Source organism: Nerophis ophidion, linkage group LG28 (assembly GCF_033978795.1).
Source record: "Nerophis ophidion isolate RoL-2023_Sa linkage group LG28, RoL_Noph_v1.0, whole genome shotgun sequence".
Lineage (NCBI taxonomy): Eukaryota > Metazoa > Chordata > Actinopteri > Syngnathiformes > Syngnathidae > Nerophis > Nerophis ophidion.
In genome coordinates this window covers 24311023-24336307 of record NC_084638.1, presented here as the reverse complement: position 1 = coordinate 24336307, position 25285 = coordinate 24311023, and the positions used below count along the sequence as shown (strand labels likewise).

At 38.4% G+C, this 25285-nt stretch overlaps 1 protein-coding gene and 1 long non-coding RNA gene across 5 annotated transcripts in view; one reads left to right on the top strand and one right to left on the bottom strand.

Moving 5' to 3' along the window:
- Nucleotides 1-25285, bottom strand: part of LOC133545526 (gastrula zinc finger protein XlCGF57.1-like) — a 403569-nt gene that overhangs the window by 182227 nt on the left and 196057 nt on the right. The gene's annotated exons all lie outside the window — the stretch shown is intronic.
- LOC133545553 (uncharacterized) lies at nt 1743-11848 on the top strand. The gene is made up of 3 exons (XR_009804868.1): nt 1743-1932; nt 2766-2996; nt 8471-11848. It is a non-coding gene; the product is annotated as an uncharacterized LOC133545553 (long non-coding RNA).

Below are 25285 nucleotides of genomic sequence, written 5' to 3'. Positions count from 1 at the left end.
ATCTCATTTTAGTAAGCCTTTAAGAGCAGTGACCATCATGAAAGATAAAGATGTTACATTTCAACATGATAAGATCTGCTGCTATGAATATTACTGAGTTACCTGTTACATCTCAGGACAATAGGTGTGTACTTGTGGTCAAAGTCTACCTTACACCAGGCGCGTCGCCAGACAGATTTCACTGGGGCACGTGCCCCACTGTTGATCTGCAGTGCCCCAGTAAAAATTTCACCAATAAAACAAAACGCTTCAGAGTTTTAAGTCTACATAACATAGACAACAGCGCACATACTACTTAGTATGGTAATTGATTGCTACTGTATTCACTCCACATAACAATGAGCACACGGCTAATTAATATGGTAATTTATTCACGTGTGGATCGAGACTTCAATTGAGAAAGAGAGAGAGGGGATGCGAATCAATGCTGAGGTAGGTAACGTTAGCCAACAACAATTTGTTAATTATATTATTTTGATTTTGATTTGACTCAAACTGTAACTCCTAGATGGATATCAGAAAGTTATTCACCCGCAGCAGGGAAGAAGCAGCGAGGAATGAGAGATGTAAGTGAAGTCCTAGCTAGCTAGGCAACATCATTGTCTTAAGTTGATGCTAAGTTAGCTAACGTTATTCCTTGTATCAAGACAAACATATTCATTTGCTGTACGAGCTGTCGGGGGAATTCCCAATGAACATGAAACATAATGTTGGTTATTGTCTGCTGCTTCTGCATCAATGATGATTTGGAGTAAGCATGCGTGAGTTGAGTGCTTCTCAAATGCTTTATCTTCAGGAAGAAAAACATTTTTCCATATCATCAAGTCGTGAGCCACATTTTATTTCACAGAAAAATAGCACAGTAGACTTGTCTTGTTAATCGGTGCGACTTTGACTAAAATAATCTTGTTTTGTCACCAGAAAAATGGCTACAGCTAAAGCATCTGGTTTTGTTTCCAGAAAAAATAGTAACATTTCTGTATTTGTTTTCAGAAAGATGGCTGAAAATATCGGGTTTTCTTGCCCCATTTAGATTTTTTTTAAATATATTTCCATGTCTGTCCTGAGTCCTCCTCCAACTTGTTAGTCGCTTTGCCTTTTGCTAAAATACTCACTAATAGTCGCTAGAAAAATGGCTAAAAATATCTGGTTTTGTTGCCACAATTAGATTTTTTTCTCCCTAAACTTTTTTTTTTTCATGCACACATCTGACTGAAAATGACACACAATCCACTTTTGTGTCAGGAGCCAGCAGTTGGGAACCACTGGTCAACTGTATAACAGTTACTGTAATATTTCCATGTCTGTCCAGAGTGATTGACCACTTTGCAAAAATGTTACAGTTTACCTCTCAGAAAATGATTTCCTGAACAGACACACAACAGTTGTTCATTTATTCTACTACTGTGGCTTTATTGTTTTGTGTATATTTTATAGTTTTGTGTATCTGAAATAGGATTTGCCACATTGCCATCAATGGAAATTTAAACAATATAAAAGAACCCAGAGATGTAGGGGTGCTTTATTTTTTGTTTGACTTTTGTAGATGATTACTGCAATATATATTTCAAAAAGATTCATTGCTCTTCCTTTTTGTTTTAACCAGTAGCAGTTTAGAAGTCTGGAGTAAAAAAGTGCACAAGTAGGTCAAATGCATGAGTTAATTTCAGGTGGTTCATCAAAGATCCATACAACCTCATCTGATAGGATTTCATAGTTTAAAGCACTATTTATGTCTTTTTTATGATAAATAAGTGCTAAAAATATTTTTGCTTGCGCGCTTTGGACGCTCACATGAATTATTTGTGCCCCAGGTGTGCCCCAGTACAGTATTAGGTCTAGTGACGCCCCTGCTCCACGGGTTTGTTGACGCCAGTGTCTCAGGGAAGTCGACGGCAGCTTTATGGACGGCCCAAGCTCAGCTTTTCTCCGGTAAGAACTGACTTTTTAACCACAATTTTCCCACCGAAACCTGCTGGTTGACATGTAGTCGGGATCCATGTCCGCTGTGATCCATACTAAAGTTTCAACTCCGTGAATTTTAAACAAAGAATCACCGTGTGTTTGTGTGGCTAAAGGCTAAAGCTTCCCAACTTCGTCTTTCAACTTTGACTTTTCCAATATTAATTAAACAAATTGCAAAAAAATTTTGCAACACAGATGTCCAAAATACTGTGTAATTATGCCGTTAAAGCAGACGACTTTTAGCTGTGTGTGTGCTGCTCTCATACTTCCTAAAAACCTGCGACGTCTTGCGTACACGTCATCATTACACGACGTTTTCAAGATGAAACTCCCGGGAGATCTTAAATTGTAATTTAGTAAATTAAAAAGGCCGTATTGGCATGTGTTGCAATGTTAATATTTCATCATTGATATATAAACTATCAGACTGTGTGGTGGGTAATAGTGGGTTTCAGTCGGCCTTTAAAAAATATTTTTTAAAGTTTTTTTTTTTTTTTTGTTGTTGTTTTTTTTTACATTAAAAGTCTCTGTACCTCTAACAACACAAAAGCTGTGAAAACGATGATGCTGTGTTCCAAATTTAAGTTATTTACTTAATCTGAATGAGTCTATGGCCTTGCACTTTGTTTATTATATAATATATATATATATATATATATATATATATATGTAATGTTTTATACTGTTGTTGGACTTATTTTGATTAATGTTTCTCAACTGTTTGTAAATGTTGAAATTCATAAATAAACATTAAAAAAAAAAATGTACGAGTTCAAATATGTTTTGTTTGTGTCCTGTAGACATCCATCAGCTGATTGAAAACCAAGAAGAATGTCTCCCTTATCTGCAGGGGGACAGTTTCACTTTAGAGAATCCACAGCCCTCACATTTTAAAGAGGAAGAGGAGGGAGAGTGTCTTGTAGGGCAGGAGGAGGCTGATCTCAGCAAGTTTCCACTGACTGTTGTCTCTGTGAAGACTGAAGAGCATGAAGACAAACCACCTGAGTCCTCACAGCTTCATCACAGTCCAAGTAAGCACAACATCCACGTATCATTTTATTCTCAGGGCATTCAATCCATCACAACTGGACTCTTCACTTTGTCTTACAAGACCTTTGTCCTCTCATCCAAGTAGGCTTCATCACTTCATGCTCATAGACTTCAAGTCTTAAATCCAATCATTGGAATTTAGAGGGAAACTGCACTATGTGGGGAACTTTTTTCTATCGTTCACAAGACCTGAGGATGGTTTTTTATATTTTTTAAATCACATTCTAACTCATAAAAGTAAATAAAAGTCCACTTGCAATGGCACCAATGGGAGTTCCTCTATAACCTTCCAAAAAGCGCCAACAATACTCCATTTGCATTTTGTGGCTTGAATACCAAGCAAGTATTAGTGATATTGTTATTATAAGTGCTAACGCAGACAAACTATTTATAGCTTGTGTGTCTATGTTGACATCACCGGCTGGTGAGCTCCTTCCTCACCTCGGTGCTGGTGAAAGATTATTCCAGATCAGGAATCGTGCCTCTCACCTGGATAGTAGAAGGATGAGGACGTACTCTGACAAGTTGGTACCCTTTGACAGCCAATTTAGAACCGGCAATGGCGAACGACACAAAAAGACGCTTAGCTTCACCCGCCTTTTCCGTGCGACGATTATGAGTCATTCTTTATCTAAACGGGAATATAACTAAATTTTATCAGTCTGTGTCATAGTGACAGCATACTTTGTACAGTATGTGATGTTTTATTGTTTGTTGGCTCTCAGGAAGTCTGCAGTGTTAAATATTCAGTGATGTTGTTAAAAAAAAAGCAAATGTGATGCATTTTTTAAATTGATTCCCTAATGAGCAAAAATAGGTATATATTACATCTTTTTAAAAATGTACCTGTTACTAAATGACATATAAACCTACTGCATGTACATAAAACCATAATAGAGGTTTTGTATGCTTTTTTAAGTAATTTTTAGGCAGAATATTGCGACTCTAATAGCCTCTATTGTAAGCAGACTTTTGATCGGATTTATTTACTATTTAGAATGGATTAAAAGGAATAAACATATGTGTTCCTGATAGGCAAAAAACAAAGTGAATTCCTTCTAAGTGGAGTGAAGTATATTTATTTAGCGCTTTTCTCTAGTGACCCAGAGCGCTTTACAAAGTGAAACCCATGATCTAAGTTACATTTAAACCAGTGTGGGTGGCACTGGGAGCAAGTGGGTAAAGTACCTTGCCCAAGGACACAACGGCAATGACTAGGATCAAACCTGGAACCGTCGAGTTGCTGGCACGGCCTCTCTACCAACCGACCCACGCTGGCCTTAGAATGTATTAAAGTCTATCAAAATCATAAATGCATCCTAGAAATGTTTCAATAATTCCATTAACAATATTTGTATTTAAAACTTTATAATGTAACGTGTTTCTATCTACACTTCTGTTCAAATGTAACAATCTCTTATTCTTCTCTTTTCTTAAAATGTAATAATCACTTGTTTTGTTGTTTGATACTTTAAATTTAAGAGCTTTAGCAGGATTTCTGTGGATCATTAAAAGTCATTCAATGGACATTGCCTAAATTATGGCCTTAAATGGTATTAAAAAGCATTAAATACGATGTCCAGAGTTTTGGGTTGTTTCTTCGACACTGAGGGAATTTGGAATGAGCCAGGCGTGAACGTGAGTACATGTTTATTTATTTAACACTATAATTGAAAAAAAAAAGGTAAACAAAGGTGTATGGCGGAGAACACACTAAACTACAAAAACAAAGGACTCGAACAAAGGCTGTAAACTATAAACGTGAAACAAAAACACTTGCACTGTGGCATGAAAAAACAAAAACGTACGTGGTATGGACAGCATAGTAAACCAAATAGCATGGCAGGAAGATAGATGAGGGATATGCGGGATCTGAAGGTAGGTGAAGTTGCCAGGACAAAGACAGAAAAATAATGGCTTAAATAATGACTATGATAATTAGAAACAGGTGTGAGGGCTGAGGACAAGGGCGTGACTTGAGGGCAAGGTGAAAAATCAAAGAGTTGGCATGGAGACGAAAAGAAAACAGGAAGTGCAAAACAGAACTGAGTGTCCAAAAAACAAAACATAACATGACCAAATCAAAACATGATCTATAGGCGTGACACGAGGCATTAATATATTCATGCAATCGTAGGCCGGGACCGATATAAATGAATATAAACCTAGCAACTTAGTTCTTATCGTCATCAATACATTGCTATGTCTTTGTGTTTTATTCTTGGTCTGGATTTTAAACTGGACTAGGAGGTCTCACTCTGTGCATCGCTCTCAGCACCTGAGCATGTTAATTCAATCGATCCAGTACCAAGTAATTACAGCCAGGGTCAGTATCGGTCATACCAATGTGGATACTGATATTTAAATCTTTCAAGATCATTGTTTGAGTCCATTTTTGTTGGCAATTATAATCAGACAAAAACACAGGATGGTGGTGTTAGAATAAGTGATGCAAGTGATCACTTGCCTGTCTATACAGTGATCCAAATGAATAAGGAGCCAAACTTACTAACAAAAAGACAAATAAATAACTTTGTTAGAATAAAATCACCAGAAGCAGTTAAGGCATTCAAGGCTGAACTTTTAAATCAGGATTGGCAAAATATTTTTGTGGAGGATACTAATGATGCATACAATACATTCCTGGATATATTTCTGACACTTTATGACCGTCACTGTCCATTGAGAGAATATAAGCAACATTGTCAGGCTTTCCCCTGACAGTTTGTCTGTGTTTTAGTTTTTTCCTCTGCATTTGTCTGTTTCCTCTGTGTTTAGTATCCCCTGTCTTTACTTCCTGTCTAGTGCTCTTATTTTGTCATATTCACTTGTTCCCTGAGTGCTGTGTTCCTCCTCAGCTGCGGCTGATTGGCACCTGGCCACACCTGTTGCCAATCAGCCTGCTCCTATTTGTACCTGCTTTGTCTTGTGTGACTTGCTGGATCATTGTATTGTATTGTCGTTGCCACATATCACTCTTGTCGTGCTACCTGTCGTGTCGTTTTGTTACAGCTACTACCTTCGTGCTACATTTTGTCCTGGTCGTTGTAGCGGTAAGCTGTTCTTGTTAGTCGTTAGTTATTTTCAGTTCTTCTGTTTGCTATCCTCTAGCTTCCATGCTAAATTTCCTTTTTGTTTTCTAGCTTCCAGTGCTAGCTCCCTTAGTTTGTTATTCTGTCCACGTGCGTGCTTTTTGTTTGTTCTTGTTTAGTTTTAATTGAATCATGTTTTCATATTCTATGCCTGCCTCCTTCTCTGCATCTTGGGGTTCACCAAATACCCCTGACAAAAATACTAAAACGAGGAAGAAACCATGGATAACAAAAGGTTTAGTAAAAGCCTGTGAAAAGAAAAATAGGTTTTACAAGGAATTTATTAAACATCAAACAAAAGATAATGAGGACAAATATAAAAAGTATAAAAACAGGTTGACATGTATCATGAGGCTGCAACAAAAACGATTATGAACAATTGCTGCATAAACATACAAATAATATAATTGAAAGTTGGAATGTGCTTAATACTATGATTAAAAAATCTAGCAAAAATAATTTTACACCATATCTGGTAAAAGATGACAACTCAATTATTGAAAATATAGAAGAAACAGCTGAGGAATTCAATAAGTTTTTTGTGAATGTTGGCCCAAATTTGGCTAAAAATATACATTTTGATATGAATGATGACAAAAAGTTCTGACATTAAAAATTCTATTTGTCTTGGCGGAGTTTGTGAAAGTGATGTATTAGAAGTGGTCAGAAAGTATAAAAACAAAACATGTGTCGGATATGTCACTTGTTAAAGAAGTGATGGATTGTGTCCTGAAGCCGTCTACTTATATATGCAATAAATCTTTTTCAACTGGAACTTTTCCTGACAAAATGAAAATTGCTTAAGTTATTCCGATTTATAAAAATGCTGATAAGCATATGGTCTCAAATTATAGACCTGTCTATCTACTACCTCAATTTGCAACAATTCTTGAGAAATGATTTGTAAATAGACTTGATAAGTTCATTGACAAACATGAGCTATTGAATGAGCATCAGTATGGCTTCAGGAGTAATCCATCGACGTCCCAAGCGGTGATGGACTTTGTAGAAAACATAACTACAGCAATAGAAAAAAAGCAACACACCGTTGGAGTTTTTATGGACTTATGTAAAGCTTTTGACACAATCCATCATTCCTTACTTCTGCAAAAATGGGAAAACTATGGCATAAGAGGTGTTTCACAACGGTGGTTAAGTAGTTATTTAAGTAACAGATCTCAATATGTGGACTAAGACTAAATCACAGCCAAGAAGAGCAACTTGTGGAGTTCCACAAGGCTCAGTATTGGGACCTAAGTTATTTATACTTTATTTAAATGATATTTGTTCAGTATCTAATACATTGAAATGTATTATGTTTGCAGATGATACAAATGTATATTGTTCAGGAGAAGACTTGAAGGAAGTGTTGAGGATAAAAGAGGTTGAGTTAATTCAGCTAAAACATGGTTTGATATTAATAAGTTATCATTAAATGATAAGAAAACTAAATTTATGGTGTTTAGTGGTGCAAGGACAAATTGTGAGGCAAAATTAAAATTAAAAATCAAGTGGAAATTGATCGAGTATATGAAACTAAATTATTGGGAATAATAATTGATCATAAATAATGTTGGAAACCACATATTGAATATATAAAGGGAAAAATATCCAAATCTATTGCTATTCTTTATAAAGTAAGACACATGCTGAGTAAGACATGTCTGTATATTTTTGTATTATTATTTCATTTTTCCTCATCTAACATATTGTGTTGAAGTTTGGGGAAATGTTTAAAAAACAAATATAGACCAAATAATTCAACTTCCAAAAAGGGTCATTGGAATAATACACAAAGCCTGCTACTATGGACATACCAATCCATTATTTATAAGTTCTAATGTGATAGAATTTTCAGATATTGTGTTTTTAAAAACCTTGGAAATTATATTTCGAGTAAAGAACAACAGCCTTTCAGCTTGCATTCTCAGGTTTTTTTTAATTAAGAGGAGAAAACTAGAACATTGATTTTTGAAATGGGTAAAGTAAGAAGGAATTTAAAATGCAAATGTGTTTCAGTTTTAGGAGTTAAGTGGTGGAACAAACTCAGTGATGAGTTGAAGACATGTAGTTCTCTCACTGGGTCCATTTGTACACTCTCAGTTGCATAATCATGTGGACCAATAGATAGAAATGCTGTTAAATGTAGCTTTGATGTGGCAAGCTACTTTTGCAGTGTAGCTTGCTACAATTCTCCGAGGATAGCTTGGCTACATTTAATTGAGAGTAACTTGTAGCTTAGCTTACTACATTTTCCAGGTAGCTTGCCCATCACTGTCTATTTGGCCTAGCTCACATGCGAATAGTTTGAATTCTGCAAACTTCAATACAGTCACACCTCATTTGTGTTTTATGTTCTGCAGACGTCCAGCAGGTGTCAGCAGAGAGTCATGAAGAGATTTCCTTCAAGCAGCAGGAGTGGAGCTCTAGTGTGGGACAGAAGGAGCTACAGGCCCCGTCCTACATTAAAGAAGAGCAGCTTCATGATGAAGATGAAGCTCAGTCCTTACAGCTTCATCACAGTCAAAGTGAGGAGAACAGGGGGGCGAAGCTTGTAAGTCAACACATCACAGAAGCTGATGGAGAGCATTGTGAAGATATAAAGTCAGAACCAGACAGCATCTTTGCGCCACTGTCAGACATGGACCACATGATGTCAGACTCTTCTGATCACAGTGACCACATCCAAAAACCTTTGAAGAGTAAAAAGGACTCTAAAGGTGATGTGAGACATCACACTAACAACAAACACTTTGACTGCTCTGAATGTGGGAAATCATTTAGACGGAAGAGTAATTTTAGAGAACACATGGGAATACATACTGGAGAGAAACCTTTTACTTGCTCGGTTTGTAAGAAGAGTTTTTCCAGAAAGGTTGACATGATCAAACACATGAGAACACACACTGGAGAGAAACCTTTTGCTTGCTCAGCTTGTGCTAAACAATTCAACACTAAGTATGAAATTATGTTACACATGAGAATACATACTGGAGAAAAACCTTTTACTTGCTCTGTTTGTAAGAATAGTTTCTCCACAAAGGTTGGCATGACCAGACACATGAGAATACATACTGAAGAGAAACCTTTTACTTGCTCTGTTTGTAGAAAGAGTTTCTCTTTAAAGTATCACATGACCGCACACACGAGAACACATACTGGAGAGAAACCTTGTACTTGCTCTGTTTGCAATAAAAGTTTCTCCAGAAAACAACACATGACCAGACACATGAGAACACACACTGGAGAGAAACCTTTTCCTTGCTCTGTTTGTAGAAAGAGTTTCTCTTTAAAGTATCACATGACCATACACATGAGAACACATACTGGAGAGAAACCTTGTACTTGCCCTGTTTGTAAGAAGAGTTTCTCCAGAAAGCTTGACATGTCCACGCACATGAGAACACATACTGGGGAGAAACCTTTTACTTGCCCTGTTTGTAAAAAGAGTTTCTCCAGAAAGCGTAACATGACCACACACATGAGAACATGTGTGTGATAAAACATTCAAGATTAAGTATCAGGTCAGTAAACACAAGTGTGTAACAGTCATGGAAGCTGCAGGGATTTAAAAACACTTAAACAGTGATTGTGCTAAATGTTCTCTAAAAACACAGCATGTTTAATATGAATGTATATTTGATGTTGTATGTAGTGCCTCTCATCTTCTGCTGTTATATGTTGTCCTGGAGTTACTTTTTAAGTTGTGTGCATACATTTAATGTTATTTATGTAGTTATTATTGTATTTTATTTTCTTATTTGTTTTTTTTTCCACACATTTTTAAAAAATGTATTGATGTTATTATCCAATTAAAAGTATAAATGAATAAAATTGTGGACTCTGGTAGATTAACAGCACTGTTACATCATGGATGTTAAAGGCCTACTGAAAGCCACTACTACCGACCACACAGTCTGATAGTTTATATATCAATGATGAAATATTAACATTGCAACACATGCCAATATGGCCTTTTTAGTTTACAAAGTTGCAATTTTAATTTTGTATCCTGTTGAAAACGTCAGTATGATGACTCGTGCGCGTGACGTCTTGGATTGTAGCGTACATTTTTTTCCAGCACGATCCGAGCTATAAGTAGTCTGCTTTCATTGCATAATTACACAGTATTCTGGACATCTGTGTTGCTAAATTTTTTGCAATTTGTTCAATTAATAATGGAGACGTCAAAGAAGAAAGACGTAGGTGGGAAGCGGTGTATTGCAGCTGCCTGTAGCAACACAAACACAGCCGGTGTTTCCTTGTTTACATTCCCGAAGGTGAAGCTTTACTATGGAACAGAGCGGTCAAGCGAACATGGTTCCCGACCACATGCTAGCCGGCAGGTTTCGGTGAGAAAATTGTGGTAATAAGTAGGCTCTTACCGTAGACATGAGCGGAGCTTGCGTCCTTCCTCGTGCCCCTGTCAAAAAGGCAGCAGGGCGGCATAGCTCGGTTGGTAGAGCGGCCGTGCCAACAACTTGAGGGTTGCAGGTTCGATCCCTGCTTCCGCCATCCTAGTCACTGCCGTTGTGTCCTTGGGCAAGATACTTTACCCACCTGCTCCCAGTGCCACCCACACTGGTTTAAATGTAACTTAGATATTGGGTTTCACTATGTAAAGCGCTTTGAGTCACTAGAGAAAAAGCGCTATATAAATGTAATTCACTTCACTTCCCTCAGAGACACTGGCGGTCACCACACCCGTGGCCACACCCCTCCGACTTTCAGGTACGACCAAATAATCTCACTACAACACAAGTAACACAATAAGCAGATAAGGGATTTTCCAGAATTATCCTAGTAAATGTGTCTAATAACATCTGGAACGCTCCCACTAGCCTGTCTTTTTTTTTTTTTTCTAGTCCTTCACTCTGTTCTTCATCCACGAATCCTTCATCCTCGCTCAAATTAATGGGGAAATCGTCGCTTTCTCGGTCTGAATCGCTCTCGCTGCTGGTGGCCATGATTGTAAACAATGTGAGGATGTGAGGAGCCCTACAACTAGTCATGTCACGCGCACATCGGCCGCTACTTCCGATACAGGCAAGGCTTTTTTATTAGCGACCAAAAGTTGCACATTTTATCATCGATGTTCTCTACTAAATCCTTTCAGCAAAAATATGGCAAAATGATCAAGTATGACACATAGAATGGACCTGCTATCCCCGTTTGAATAAGAAAATCATTTCAGTAGGCCTTTAAGAGTTTATGTCATACTCTGCCAGTGCAATTGGTTTGCCAACCCCAGAGATGCGAGGTCACCATTTCCCGGGTCTTCTTCTCTATCATCCGAGTCCCCGAGACGATGGATGTTGGGTAACCATATCATTAGGATTACCGCAATACCAAAATTGCCAAATATACATAAAGTACAAAGACAAGACAGAACACACTTATGGCTTCCTGTTCCTTTTTTCTGGCAGATCAACCTCATTCTCTGCCTCAGATTGCAGGTCTGAGGTGTTGCAGCCGTTTCGATATTGTTGGATTATTTTTAATGCGTCTTTGTAGTTGTCTAAAATTGAATATGTTAAAATTGTTGCGATCCGCTACACGGATCACTACATTTTCTTGTTTATTGTTTCTTTTCTGTACTACACTTTGTAGTCTGACCTTTTTATTTCCTGTTTGGTTTGTCACCATGGTTGTTCATTGATTTCACCTGCTACTCACGGTCCCGCACACCTGCTACGGATAATCACCTTCCCTATATAAGCCTTCCTCTCTTGTTTGTTCAGGCTGGCACTCTAGTTTGCTTTCATCCAACTGTACGACTGCTTTATTATGTGTTTTCTCGCTAGCTTATACGCTAAGCCACTAGTTCAATCAATCAATCAATCAATGTTTGCTTATATAGCCCTAAATCACTAGTGTCTCAAAGGGCTGCACAAACCACTACGACATCCTCGGTAGGCCCACATAAGGGCAAGGAAAACTCACACCCAGTGGGACGTCGGTGACAATGATGACTATGAGAACCTTAGAGAGGAGGAAAGCAATGGATGTCGAGCGGATCTAACATGATACTGTGAAAGTTCAATCCACAATGTATCCAACACAGTCGCGAGAGTCCAGTCCAAAGAGGATCCAATACACAGCAGCGAGAGTCCCGTTCACAGCGGAGCCAGCAGGAAACCATCCCAAGCGTAGGCGGACTAGCAGCGCAGAGATGTCCCCAGCCGATACACAGGCGAGCAGTACATGGCCACCGGATCGGACCGGACCCCCTCCACACGGGAGAGTGGGACATAGAAGAAAAAGAAAAGAAACGGCAGATCAACTGGTCTAAAAAGGGAGTCTATTTAAAGGCTAGAGTATACAAATGAGTTTTAAGGTGAGACTTAAATGCTTCTACTGAGGTGGCATCGCGAACTGTTACCGGGAGGGCATTCCAGAGTACTGGAGCCCGAACGGAAAATGCTCTATAGCCCGCAGACTTTTTTTGGGCTTTGGGAATCACTAATAAGCCGGAGTCCTTTGAACGCAGATTTCTTGCCGGGACATATGGTACAATACAATCGGCAAGATAAGATGGAGCTAGACCGTGTAGTATTTTATACGTAAGTAGTAAAACCTTAAAGTCACATCTTAAGTGCACAGGAAGCCAGTGCAGGTGAGCCAGTACAGGCGTAATGTGATCAAACTTTCTTGTTCTTGTCAAAAGTCTAGCAGCCGCATTTTGTACCAACTGTAATCTTTTAATGCTAGACATGGGGAGACCCGAAAATAATACGTTACAGTAGTCGAGGCGAGACGTAACAAACGCATGGATAATGATCTCAGCGTCTTTAGTGGACAGAATGGAGCGAATTTTAGCGATATTACGGAGATGAAAGAAGGCCGTTTTAGTAACGCTTTTAATGTGTGCCTCAAAGGAGAGAGTTGGGTCGAAGATAATACCCAGATTCTTTACCGTGTCGCCTTGTTTAATTGTTTGGTTGTCAAATGTTAGAGTTGTATTATTAAATAGAGTTCGGTGTCTAGCAGGACCGATAATCAGCATTTCCGTTTTTTTGGCGTTGAGTTGCAAAAAGTTAGCGGACATCCATTGTTTAATTTCATTAAGACACGCCTCCAACTGACTACAATCCGGCGTGTTGGTCAGCTTTAGGGGCATGTAGAGTTGGGTGTCATCAGCATAACAGTGAAAGCTAACACCGTATTTGCGTATGATGTCACCTAGCGGCAGCATGTAGATGCTGAAGAGTGCAGGGCCAAGGACCGAACCCTGGGGAACTCCACACGTTACCTTAACGTAGTCCGAGGTCACATTGTTATGGGAGACACACTGCATCCTATCAGTAAGATAAGAGTTAAACCAAGACAGGGCTAAGTCTGACATACCAATTCGTGTTTTGATACGTTCTAATAAAATATTATGATCGACGGTATCGAAAGCAGCGCTAAGATCGAGGAGCAGCAACATAGATGACGCATCAGAATCCATCGTTAGCAATAGATCATTAGTCATTTTTGCGAGGGCTGTCTCCGTGGAGTGATTTGCCCTGAAACCGGATTGAAAGGTTTCACATAGCTTGTTAGACGCTAAGTGTTCATTTAACTGCTCCGCAACAATTTTTTCAAGGATTTTTGAAATAAAGGGAAGGTGAGACACCGGTCGGTAATTTACCATGAGGTCAGGATCGAGGTTAGGTCTTTTAAGAAGAGGATGAATAACCGCTTTTTTGAATGCTAGGGGAACAGTGCCCGAGGAGAGTGATAAGTTTATAATATTTAGCACTGATGGACCTAATAATACAAAGAGCTCCTTGATCAGTTTCCCAGGAAGAGGGTCAAGTAAACATGTTGTCTGTTTTATTCCATTTACACGTTGTAACAATTCCTCTAATGTTATTTCCTCAAAACGAGAGAAACTATTTTGGAGGGCAGTATCCGCCGTATATACAATCGTGTCAGTGTTAATAGAACCCCGTTGTAGCTGGGACGCATTGTCTTTAATCTCCTTTCTAATGACTTCAATTTTCTTATTAAAGAATTGCATAAAGTCATGAGCTGAGTGGGTTGAGCTACTGGAAGGAGTCCCTTGTTGGGTTAGCGATGCTACCGTACTAAACAAAAATTTAGGATCGTTTTTATTACGGTGGATGAGATTTGAGTAATATTTAGCTTTAGCTAAGGTAAGCATGTGTTTATAAGTTATTAAACCATCACTCCATGCTTGATGGTGCACCTCAAGTTTAGTCGTGCGCCATTTGCGTTCCAGCTTTCTACATAATAATTTCTGAGCTCTAGTTTCTTCTGTAAACCACGGGGTGCGCTTTTTTGGAGCCTTTTTTAACTTTAGCGGTGCTATGTTATCAATGGTTTCGCGCAGGGCGTCGTTAAAGTTGTTAGTGAGGTTATCAATAGAGCCCACATACTTTGGGAATGGTGCCATTACCGAGGGCAGTAGGTCAGCAAGAGTTGTCGTTGTAGCTGTATTAATGTTGCGGCTGCTATAGCAGTTATTATTATTATTAGTTTGACGAACATGCGTCTGAACCTCGAATTTTATAAGGTAATGATCAGACAATACTTTAGTATACGGGAGTATCGTAACTTTGGAAACGGTGATGCCCCTGACAAGCACTAGGTCTATCGTATTACCGTTGCGATGCGTGGGTTCATTTATTATTTGTGTGAGACCACAGCTATCAATTACAGTCTGGAGCGCTACGCACGGTGGGTCCGATGGGGTATTCATATGGATATTAAAGTCCCCCATTATGATTATATTATCGGCGTGTGTCACTAGATCAGCAACGAACTCTGAGAATTCATTAATAAAGTCCGAATAGGGCCCTGGGGGGCGGTAGATAACAGCCAGGTGTAGAGGCAGCGGTGTGACAGACCTCATAGTAAGCACCTCAAACGAGTTATTCTTAGCTCTCATGCTAATTGTGTTTGTTTTACATTTTGTGCCTTCGTGCCAAGTTTTAGTCTATTTGTATTTCCTAGCTCTCATGCTAGCGTCTTTTGTTTGCCTTTTCTTAGCTCCAGTGTTTTTGTTATATATCTCCTTTTGTTAAATAAATCATTATTTCTTACCTTTTGCTGTGTTCGTGCTGACGCATTCACGGAGGAACAAATCTGGCATCACAATGTAATACAAATGAAAATTAGCTGTAGAACTGAACAGAATAGTATTATTATTATTGATAATGATGTATCAGGTCTCTCTCTTACAACCTACTCAGTGGCCTAGTAACCTACTCAGTGGCCTAGCGTCCGCCCTGAGATCGGTAGGTCGTGAGTTCAAATCCCGGCCGAGTCATACCAAAGACTAAAAAAATGGGACCCGTTACGCAGAGGTGGGTAGTAATGCGCTACATTTACTCCGTTACATCTACTTGAGTAACTTTTTGGATAAATTGTACTTCTATGAGTAGTTTTTATGCAACATACTTTTACTTGAGTATATTTATAGAAAAGAAACGCTACTTTTACTCCATTCCATTTATCAACATTCAGCTCGCTACTCGCTACTTTTTTTTTTTGATCGATCTATTAATGTTTGTTTTGGTTTTTCAAAGTAGGATGTACGCATGCCTGCGTTTCACCAATCACATGCAGTCACTGGTGACCTTGGACCAATCAAACAGAGCCAGGCGGTCACATGACCCGACTTAAAAAAGTTGAAAAACTTATTAGGGTGTTACCATTTAGTGGTCAATTGTACGGAATATGTACTGTACTGTGTAAACTACTAATAAAAGTTCCAATCAATCAATCAAAAGTGTAAAGGAAAAAAGACAATTTTTATTGCAACCGTACTTCCCGTCAAAAGCCTAAAGACTGATCGCACATTTCCTGTCTTCACAATAAAAGTGCCGCTCCATCGCGCCTGCGCTAACAAAATAAGAGTCTCCGAAAGCCAGCACAAACAAGCTAACAAGCTACGGAGTTTGCCACCAATGTATTTCTTGTAAAGTGTATAAAAACGATTATGGAAGCTGGACAAATAAGATGCCAAAAACCAACGACTTTCATGTAGTATTAGACAGAAAGGAGGAACTTTTTTTTCTCCTGCATTTGAAAATGCGGACGTTATCAGCAGTACTGTCTGATTCCAATCAATGCAAGTCATCAGAATCAGGTAATACACCAATTTATATTCTTGTCTTCATGAAAGATAGGAATCTATATGTTAAACATGCATGTATATTCATTAAAACACCTTTAACATGTCAACAAAAACGGCAAAATAATATAAATTATATACTGTATATATACATGTATGTATATATATATATATATATATATATATATATATATATATATATATATATATATATATATATGATATGTGTGTGTATGTATATATGAGGTAGATCACCTCGACTTGGTCATTTATTAAGTAATTGATTAACTTTATAAATCTTATTGGAGTGTTACCATTTAGTGGTCAATTGTACGGAATATGTACTGTACTGTGCAATCTACTAATACAAGTATCAATCAATCAATGCCTACTAAGGCTATGGTGCTGTTAAGTTATTGTGGCTCAATGTGCCTTCATTTTTATTTTATTTTAATGTAGTATTATTTGATATATAATATTGTCTTAGTTGCTTAAGAGATATTCCTAGCTCTGAATTTGCTCATTGCTATTTTTATGTTTTTGTGCATTATTGGTTGCCGTAATCATTAAACAAACAGGTTACTCATCAGTTACTCAGTACTTGAGTAGTTTTTTCACAACATACTTTTTACTTTTACTCAAGTAAATATTTGGGTGAGTACTCCTTACTTTTACTTGAGTAATACATCTCTAAAGTAACAGTACTCTTACTTGAGTACAATTTCTGGCTACTCTACCCACCTCTGCCGTTACCTCCCTGCATGGCACTCAGCATTAAGGGTTGGAATTGGGGGTTAAATCACCATAAAATGATTCCCGGGGCGCGGCACCGCTGCTGCCCACTGCTCCCCTCACCTCCCAGGGTGTGATCAAGGGTGATGGGTCAAATGCAGAGACTAATTTCGTCACATCTAGTATGTGTGTGACAATCATTGCTATTTTAACTTTAACTTTACAAGAGACCTGGTTAGAACATAGACAGAATAGGTTATTCCAAGCAGAAAGAGAAGCAACTTTGACGTTATTTTTAAAGAAGAAATTTATGAATTTGCATACCACAAGTTCGGACAACAGAAACGTCATATCTTGGCCAGCCTTTTTTGAACATCTACACGTGTCCTTCGTCTTAAGGTTGATAAAAAAGACAGGCACAGTCTTTCTATTCATGTTTGCGCTAAAAGACAAGAAAATACGGAAAAGTTTATCATTGATCATTGTTTCTAATGTCATATTTAAATAAATACAATGTTAAATGGTGATGTTGTCTGTTTCATTGCTACAAACTAGACAAGATATAGGGCAACATTAAATTGTGGGTGCACTTCTTGATTCGGCCCCATGAATAGGCCAAGAGCTGCTAGAAAAATGTGTCAGCAACATTACATTTTAACAAACCAAAAAGTATCTTACTGGATTAAGTGAACGCAGCAGGAGCAATTGTAGGCACAAATCCAGGCAATAGATGATGCTGCAAAACACACAAAATAGAAGATGGGACCATGCAAGTTCCATACAGTAGCATAAGAAATTATGAACAGGCACAAAATACATTAGTTGTCTGAACCCACGTAAACAGTGATTAAAATAATTAATTTCTAATTCATTCATTTGAATTATAAAGATTGCAGATAGACACTTTACATTATACATTCTATATGTTCTGTGTTGTGTCTTTCATAGTGATGCACACACAGGAGTTGATGTGGAGGATTTATTCACCTTTTCTTTTTTTGAAAGGAAACAAAAACAGGGCGTCTCACACACAGTCCACAGTAAACAAGATCTCTCTCCACATCCGAGCATCAGTGCACTCAACTCAGTTATTTATGCTTACATGTGGAAATAATAATCATAATGAAAGGTAAATAAAGCATAAAATAGTCTCTAATTCATTAAATAAAAAACAGTATATAAAATATATACATCAGCAAACAACAAAAATATATATGAAGAAAAAGGATCCTTAATATGTGCAGCAATATTCCTCATTTTTCCCACTCACATCAACTCATTTTATATGTTTTTCTACAATTAACTATGCCCAAAAACTCATAACAGCCTGTGGAGAGGCGGAGCCAACGGGCCGACGGCGGGGCAGGGCACGCTGCAGCCCTGCCCAAGATGGAGGCAAGGAGGCGGAGGATGCGGCGGAGCGGAGAGGCGGGGCGTACCGGGAGCGACGCCGGCGCAATCTAATTCAGGTGCGTGGCTCACACACCAGGAAACTATTAACATTTCTCCTGATGATGTATAAAAGGAGAGAAGGAGGAGAGATCTACCTGGCATCTATTTAAATTTATATTCTTTAGTAATTGCATGTTAACATTTGGGTTTTCGTACAACCACGGGATTGGCACGGTAGGGCTAACTTTAATATTTTCGATTTGAGCTTTATGTTGTGGTTTACTAAGGGAAGTGACGGCAAACGGACACCAGGTGGCAGTAATGTCCAAAGATGTATTTTTTTTATATATATATATATATATATATATATATATATATATATATATATATATATAGTATTTTTTTAAGTTACTTAAGTTAGATACTTTAAAAATAGAATGTGAGGTTACAGTGCACTTGACCTTGAAAAAAATAGTATAATTGTAGTTTGAGTTTGTGCCAAATTTTAGGAAAGTCTATCAAAGAATTCTTGAGATATGACTTTAACAATGTGCAAAGTAAAGACAAAATAATATACATTTATATATATATATTTATTTTAAAAAAAATACCGAAGACCTGCTGTGACATCAACACATTGTTTTGTTGATGTAAATCTAGTTTTATACCATATTGTGTACAGATTCTAAACTGTAATGCCGTTTTTGTTGCATTTCCATTTGTCTGCATTATTCAATATTTTGATTGATGTCAGCCATTTTGGGCCAAAGTGTTCTTTATTTTATTTTACTTTTTACTTCCTCTTATAACACAGTATCCGCTGACATTTTTTTATGTATAAAACATTGTTGTTTAGCAAAATGTACCATGTTTATGTTCAATTGTACAGGTTGCTATTCACTTACTTTGAAGCGTTTTTTTTTCTGTTTTGTTTTTTGTATGTTTCATGGTTTAAATTCAAATTAAAGTATCTCAATGCTAAAATACTTGTCTGAAATGTTAGGTATATCTATCAATGTCAATTTGTGAGAGAGGTTCTGTTTCCAGAATGAATGTAAATACATTTACAAGAAAAAACAGCTGCATAATATTTTCATTTTTTTGTAATTCCTGTTTTTGTACATTTATAGCTCTAAAAAAAACGGCAGTGTATTTTGCGGAGAGCGTTTTGTCACGCATGTAAGATTATGTTTTGGATTTTTTGCCATGTTTGGTCAGGTTATGTTTAGTTTTTTGGACATTTAGTTCTGTCTTGGCACTTCCTGGTTCGTTTTCGTCTCCATGCCAACTCATTAGTTTTCACCTGTCATGTCACGTCCCTGTCCTCAGCCTCACACCTGTTTTCACTAATCATCACAGCTACTATTTAAGTCATTCTTTTTCCGTCTTCGTTCTGGGATCTTCACACACCCTACCAGGCTGTTGCTACCTTCATGCCCTCAAACACCTCGCTAGCCATGCCCCTTGTTTCGATCCAAGTAAGTTTTTGTATTTATGCCTCAGTGCTAGTATTGTTTTGTTTATGCAACAGCTAGTGTCTTTTGTTTCGTTTGTATATAGTCACGCCATCGTGCTGTTTAAGTTTGTAGTTCATTGTTATTCATGCCATCGATCAAGTGTTTTTGTTTTCCCTGTTTTGTATATAGTATTTAAATAAAATATGTACTCACACCTGGCCCGTGCGAATCATCCTCTGCGTCGAAGAAACAACCTTAATCCAAATCCAAGCTTGACACGTTTAACCTAATGTCCACAATGGCATTGTCTATGCAAAAATCCCCAAAAAAGGGTAGTGCCCGGACGTGGGAGCGAAAATCACTTTCTAGCCACATTTTTCCTGGTTCACCTTTTGGCCTATAACGCCCACAAACACTTGCACTTTGTCAGCAACGTTCTTGTAAAAAAGAAAAGAAAAGAAGAATGTTGCTGAGCTAATGTCCCCCTTATCCTCTCCCCAGCCCCTAACGACTTCATCTGGGACACAAAGGACAAGACAAAAAGTGAAAGACAGCTTTAAGGACTTCAACACAAAATGTGTGCATCCTTTCTGACGGCCACTGGGGGGCAGTAGAGGTAACTATTCCAGCAAGGTTTTACAAAGTGTTTTACAAGGTCTGACTCAAATTGCCTACCTGGTCTGTGTGACTACACTCTGGCAACCCATGTTGTCTGATATAGTCCTCAAACATACATTTTGCTACTGTAAAGACACGCTGGAAAAGGTTGACATAGCGTGTAAAGTAGTCTTTAAACCACAAGTACACACCTGTTGTCCTGAGATGTAACAGGTAACTCAGTAATATTCATAGCGGCAGATCTTATCATGTTGAAATGTACCATCTTTATCTTTCATGATGGTCAATGCTCTTAAAGGCATACTAAAATGAGATGTTCTTATTCAAACGGGGATAGCAGCTCCATTTTATGTGTCATACTTGATCATTTTGTGGTATTGCCATACTTTTGCTGAAAGTATTTAGTAGAGAACATTGACGATAAAGTTCGCAACTTTTGGTCGCTAATAAAAAAGCCTTCCTTGTACCGGAATTAGCTGACAATGTGCGCGTGATGTCATGGGTTGTGGAGCTCCTCACATCCTCACATTGTTTACAATCATGGCCACCAGCAGCTAGAGTGATTCGGACCGAGAAAGCGACATTTTCCTCATTAATTTGAGCGAGGAGGAAAGATTTGTGGATGAGGAAAGTTAGAGTGAAGGACTAGGAAAAAAAAGGGAAAAAAAGGCGAGGGCAGTGGGAGCGGTTCAGATGTTATTAGACACATTTACTAGGATAATTCTGGAAAATCCCTTATCTGCTTATTGTGTTACTAATAGAAAAATTGTGTGTAAGTTATCAAAAAACTTTCAGCTCCCTGAAATTCTACTGAGCAGTTGAGAGCGTTACTAGTGTTTTAATGAGATTATATGATACCTGAAAGTCGGAAGGGTGTGGCCACGGGTGTGGTGACCGCCACTGTCTCTGAGGGAAGCCACGTTTCCCGACGAGGCGAAGCGAAGGCAGCCGTTGGGGCCAGGCTGAGCTTTTTTTCCCCCTCCTCCACGATGGAAGCATCCCACGTTCGGGGGCGGCCGGTCGGAGGAGGCAAGAGAGTCCGCAGCTGCCTCTTTGACAGGTGCAGGAGGAACGACGCATGCTCTCCGTGCATGTCTACGGTAAGAGCCAACTTATTACCACAATTTTCTCACCGAAACCTGCCGTTTGACATGTGTTAGGGAACCGTGTTCGCTTGACCGCTCTGTTCCATAGTAAAGCTTCAACGTCATCTTTCGGGAATGTAAACAAGGAAACACCGGCTGTGTTTGTCTTGTTAAAGGCAGCCGCAATACACCGCTTCCCACCTACATCTTTGTTCTTTGACGTCTCTATTATTAATTGAACAAATTCTAAACGATTCAGCAACACAGATGTCCAGAATACTGTGGAATGATGCGATTAAAGCAGACGACTTATAGCTGAGATCGGGGCTGGAACAACATGTCCGCTACAATCCGTGACGTCACGCGCACGCCTCATCATACGCGCCATCATACCGCAACGTTTTCAACAGGATACTTCATGGGAAATGTAAAATTGCAATTTAGTAAACTAAAAAGGCCGTATTGGCATGTGTTGCAATGTTAATATTTCATCATTGATATATAAACTATCAGACTGCGTGGTGGCTAGTAGTGGCTTTCAGTAGGCCTTTAAGCGGCTTGAAACAAGCGTCCAGTCAATGTTTGGCTTTACCGTGTCTGATTTCACATTTCACTTTCCTTTTCTTGGATGCTTTGCCACCAGAAGATTCAGCCTCACACTTTTCCTCTCCTCCCACTTTTAGTACTTTGGACACAGCGATTCATTCACATGAATTGTTTCAGCTTTAGTTTTTACTTCCTGAACCAACCCTGGCTTTGAATCTAACCCTGGCTTGGATTCTAACCAATGCAAGGCAGAACTGCCAAATGTGACTATCGTAAACAGAAATAAAACTATAAAATTGGTGAAGTCAGCACAAAGCCAACAAGAGCCAAGGTGAGATATGTTCTTCTGCTTGGAGACGGCACATATCTAACATTAACATACACACCTTGATGAGTTACCCACTAGATTTCTAAAGTCTGTGCTGAGCAGTTTGTCAGCACAATTCCTTCATCTAGTTAACGTCTCACTTCAGACTGGAACATTTCCAAAGGCCTTAAAGGGGCTGTTTGCAACATTTACACAGATGTCTAGAGGGCGCTAACTTTCCAATTTATTTCACACAGCATATCCCTCCTCCTTTCAGCTTCTAGGACGTAATGATGTAACTACATACCTGCGTAACACATGCATTAGATGTGGCTGTTAGCTAATAATAGTCATTTGGATAGTTCAATTTAAATGTAAATCCTATCTTAACATCCTATCTTGGACTGCTTTTGTACGTGTGCACGTGTTCTCTGCACGTACGTGTTGACCAGACAGGGTGAGTGACCGCCGTAAACACCAATCATTTTATACGCACTGGTTATTACACAACCTTAGTAATTGTAAAAGTAATAGTCTTTATGCCACAGTGCTGAACAACCATCTGCCCATATCAAACCTGACATTTTTGGGAAAAGTCCTGGAAAAAGGTGTCTCCCAAATCTGGTGATGTGCAATACTACTGATTTTTATTCAGATCCTATAACAAGTAATATCCAGGCTGGTATCGGCAATACGGGTCCGATGCTGATACTTTGCACAAATCTACTTAATGGAACTGGTAATATTTAAAAAGTAGTGTGTTTTGAGTGTTGCTGATCTTGGGGAATCATCTTCAAATGATTTAAAGTCAGAGGGCGAAACAAATAGTAGTGTTATTCTGCTCTAAATGCATTATCTTGTCTATATTCAACTCTGTATGAAGTGTCTTCAAATAGTCTACATAAAAGGAAACATACACTTGCTTTTTTAGAATACTGACTGATGCAATTTACTTGCCGCAAATTCTGAAAGACTGAGCACAGCACAATGTGCCGCTGCGCTACGTACTTACCTCTGCGGGAGAAAAAGTAGTTCCCACCAATCGCGTTTCATTTGGACAAGATCTCAGTCATTTAGATACTTTACACTGTTTTCATGTTAATGATATACATGATCTCAAATAACTAAAGTATCAATATTTTGACTTGAGAATCAATATTAGAGCATAAAGAGCTGGTATCGGCTGTGTTGAAATTTCAGTATCGATCCGTACATCACTACCAAAAGCTTGGTGACTTTCTCCTGTTCAACAATGTGTTTGATACTTTCCAATCAGTCTTTAGGTCCCACCACAGCACTGAAACAGTGATAAGGTGACAAATGACATCACCCTGTAAACAGATGCAGGTCAAGTCTCAGTCTTGGTTCTGCTGGACCTGAGGGCTGCCTTTGACACAGTTGACCATTCTATCTTATTACAGAGGTCACAAAACTGGGTGGGAATATCCACTTCTTAGAATTGGTAACGGTGTTTCTGACCAAATGGCTATGACCTGTGGGGTTCCTCAGGGCTCTATTCTGGGACCCTATTGTTCAACTTGTACATGCTGCAACTTGCACATCTTGACACCATGAATATTCATGGGAGACATAACAAGTCCGCCATTGTTTATTCATTTTAATAAGTGGTATGACTGTGTGAGAAGTTCTGTAACTAAGATAAATCTACATGTGTGACACGTTAGCCTGGTGAGAATGTTTCTTACCACCCAGCCACCAATGTATGTGACACGGACAGTTCTGAGGTGGTGTCCAGTTGGCATAGTCGTGCTGGACAAGAACTCTTGGCACCACCTTAAAGGCATCTGGAATGCTGTCCTCCGAGTCCTTTGTCATAGGGAGGATCTTATTGTGGCATTTCCAGTTTTGCTGGGTTCAATGCCACAGTGTACAGCCAGCTTGGCGTAGATTGAGTGGAATTGCTGTGTGTTGGCATTGTTGTTGCAGCCTCCTGTTTATAATAAGAGAAGAGTACATACATAAGATTGTGCATTAGCACCCTCATCTTACATTCTTATTGACATATACAAATATAGTTATTAATATTGTATTTCTTGAAATGCCTTATGCCTAAATAAAAGATGAAACAATTAAAATGTTTCTCTTCATTTCATATTTTCAATTATCAACACACAGCACATGATTTATGAAGGTAAACAAATGTAACAAACAATCCTTGATGTGATTAAATGAGTGAGTCATTAAAATATATCTTTGGTATCATTTTTTTTTTAATTTAAAGTCCCAACGATGAATTATAGATGAGACTAATATTTGTAGCAGGAAATCAACTGCAAACAAACTTATCCTTTTCCTCATTAGCGTCACGATCTCAGCAGCACAAATAAATCCAACTTTTGTCTTTCAGGGATGAATGTTTAATTCGTGGAGCCCTCAGATGTAAAGACATTGGTGCATCTAATGCTTTCTTCTCTAAATCCTTGTGAGTGTCACATGAAGTGAGGTCGCAGCGAGCAGTAACGTCTTGCTGATGAGAAATGCTTTAAATCTTTAAAAACGATATTTTTATTAAGACTGTAAAAATCCACCCCATCCCATTTTAAATATATTTTTTTAATGATCGCTTTCATACTTGTTGCTAAACCTTTCTGCACGGATTCAGGTAAATAAACAGAAGCCTAATGGGACTCTAGACCAAGATGAGTCGCCCGCTGGCCTGTTCTAAAAATAGCTTAAATAGCAGCACTTACCAGTGAGCTGCCTCTATTTTTTTAAACTTTATTTATTTACTAGCAAGCTGGTCTCGCTTTGCTCGACATTTTTATTTCCAAGAGAGACAAAACTCATAGAATTTGAAAATATTTCAGACTTGGTCTTCACTTGTTTAAAAAAATGCATTTATTTTTTTACTTTGCTTCTTATAACAATCAGAAAGACAATTTTAGAGAAAAAATACAACCTTCAAAATGATTTTAGGATTTTTAAACACATATATC